Source organism: Populus trichocarpa, chromosome 1 (assembly GCF_000002775.5).
Source record: "Populus trichocarpa isolate Nisqually-1 chromosome 1, P.trichocarpa_v4.1, whole genome shotgun sequence".
NCBI lineage: Eukaryota > Viridiplantae > Streptophyta > Magnoliopsida > Malpighiales > Salicaceae > Populus > Populus trichocarpa.
Window position 1 is genome coordinate 42706676 of NC_037285.2, and position 2856 is coordinate 42709531.

Consider the following 2856-nt stretch of genomic DNA (forward strand, 5'->3'; position numbering starts at 1 on the left):
ATTAAATAAATATATTCAACAGTATCCCATCATACTTCTTTGAAAATTATCATTTAACTTTACATCAATACATTCCTATTCATCATTCTCGAAACCGTTCAACATTTTCATTTTATAAACATTCATAAATGTATCTCCCCTTCTCTTTTTCATAAAAGATACCAACAATACTGCTTCTTTCCAAACCTGAAAAGGTCATTGCTAACACTAATAACTCTTATCATAACCTAATTTTTAAATAAATAATAAAAATTGAATATAGTTGACAATGAGATTATTAAATTTAAGAGTTAATTGATCGATAATTGAAGAATTAAAAGTTGAAAAATTAATTAAGGATCAAATTGAACAATCCGGGAATTAAGGACTGTTTTGTAAATAGTGCTATAATTTAGGGATTTAGGTGAAATTAATCCAGTGGCAAAATTAAAAGAATTTTTTTATTATTATTATTTGGGATCCAATTGTTAGATTTCCAGAAGCAGGGGTCAAATTGAAAATTTCCATTTCTGCCGAAACGGCACCGTTGCTGGGGAACAGTCGTGCGTCTTCTTCATCCCGATTCAACAGGGAAGCTGGAAAATCAGCAGCAAAGCCGACCCAATCGTGACCACGTTCTCTGCCCACAATCCCGTTCGTGGAGGGATAACAGTCCTGCAAAGGCAGGACTGGTTTAGGGGCAAGCTCTCTGGGCCTTATAAAAGGCAGAGCAGAGCAGAGGCTAGGGAGACAGAAAAAAAACAGAGGAAAAACCCAGAGAAGAAAAGGGAGCAGAAGGAGACAGACAGGGGAGACGGAAAATCAGAGCAAAAACAGAGGAAGATCCAGAGCTAAAAAAAAACAGAGCATAAACCCAGAAAAAAAAATACACAGAGAGAAGGAGAGAATAAGAGAGTAGCACAGAGAGGAGAATTATCCCTGCAATTGTCTTAGTCCCTGCAGAAAAAGAGCAACCCGGAATCAGTAAAAAATTCAGAGAAAACAGACATACCCATTACCTTCTCATCTTCTTCATCTCAAGAACTGAGAAATCAAAAGAAGGGAAGACAGTGGGCACAACGAGGAGAGAGAGGAAAGCAGTCGAACGAAAGTAGCCACTAGTGTTGCAGCCTTCTTCGCCATCTCCAGAAACAGGTGCGCCCATTCCATTTCATTTGCTGTGATTCAATAACATTTGAGCAGTGCGAAGGTAATTTAAATACCTTCGCACTGTTGATGCACGCGTGAAATTGCTTCACGCGTGCATCTGCCATCTGCCCAGCCGATCACTGGCTTGCGCCAGTGACCGGGCTGGCTGGCCCAGCCCAGCCTAAAAAAATAATAATAATAAAAAATAATAAAAATTGTGTATGTATAAATAAAAAATATAAATATAAATTTATTATTTTTTATTCATTGATGCCAGAGTCAGAATAAAAATACTGATTCAAATTTATTTCATTGTATTTTATTTAGTTACATAAAAATAAAAGTGTGCATGCAAAAAAAAAAGATAAAATAAAATAAAATAAATTTATTGGTTTATTCACTGACGCCAGAGTCAGAAATAAAAATACTAATGCAAATTTATTTTATTTTATTGTATTTTACTTTTTAGCTACATAAATATTTTTTGTATGTGTAAAAATAAATTTATTTTGTTTATTCACTGACGCCAGAGTCAGGAATAAAAAATATTGATTTAAATTTATTTTTATTTTATAGCTACGTAATATTTATCAACGCCAGAGTTGGAAGTATCCGTAGTTGAATATTCACTAGCGCCAGAGTCAGGAATATTAGACGCAAACCATCGTAGTATAAACCAACAAAATGTTAATAATCTATGACAAAAAAAAAATCAGCAATGCAGCCTGCCTCAAGCAGGATGTTTAAGGGGTGATAATATCTTTCCTTTTACATAACCAATCTCGTACCATAGAATCTATGTTGACCAGTTAGGATTCTTAGTGACCATAATACTAGGTGGTGACTCCTTAAACAAGACCATTCTCATCAAAGAATAGGATGCCAGAAATCCATTCTTTTCCAAAAACATAATTTTAAGGCCGCCGCGATGTCGGGTGCGACAACTCTCATCAGTTCCTTTAGTCGCCCATTCCAGGATCGATTAATCAAATCCTTGGGAATGTCAACATCAACGTAACTTGTTGATGTCATTGACTATTTCTAAACTGAAATAATCAATCAATGTTCCATACCACCTTGGAGTATCCTCGAAAATACTGATGTTAAGGATCCTTGATATCATTAGCTTTCACCTCAGGAAAGCTAATCAAGTTTCATGAATTTGCCGATATCAATGTCACCCGTCGATATCATTAATTATTCTCAACCCGAATAGTTAATCAAGCTCAGCATTCCTCATCCTCTGTAATGGTCATGCCGATGTTAGCAAATCTTACTAACATCATTAGCCTTTTATATTCAGGACCGACTAATCAAATCCAATGAGCGGTTATTCATGAAATTCATTAACACCATTCATCATCCCCGATCAGATCCATAACTCAAATCTAATTTTTCATTTCCCATTCATTCCATTTTATCTTTTCTCTCGTTGGTCTCTTTTACAGGCACAAGATTCACAATTTAAAACAAACTACTAAAATTACCATTATTTAGGGATGGTATACCTGCCACGGAAGCTCAGTTTGCACTCGCTTGTTGTTGTTGTACTCCTCTTGCAATTCCTCCTGAATCCACAAGTACAACCCATTTTCCTATATTCAAATCACATTTTGAAAAATAACAATAACAATAACAATAACGACAACGTTTACTCTTCTTTTATAATTGTTTCTCTTACATTTACGTTCCCGATACACCTCTTAAGATTATGGTTCATTATCAAAT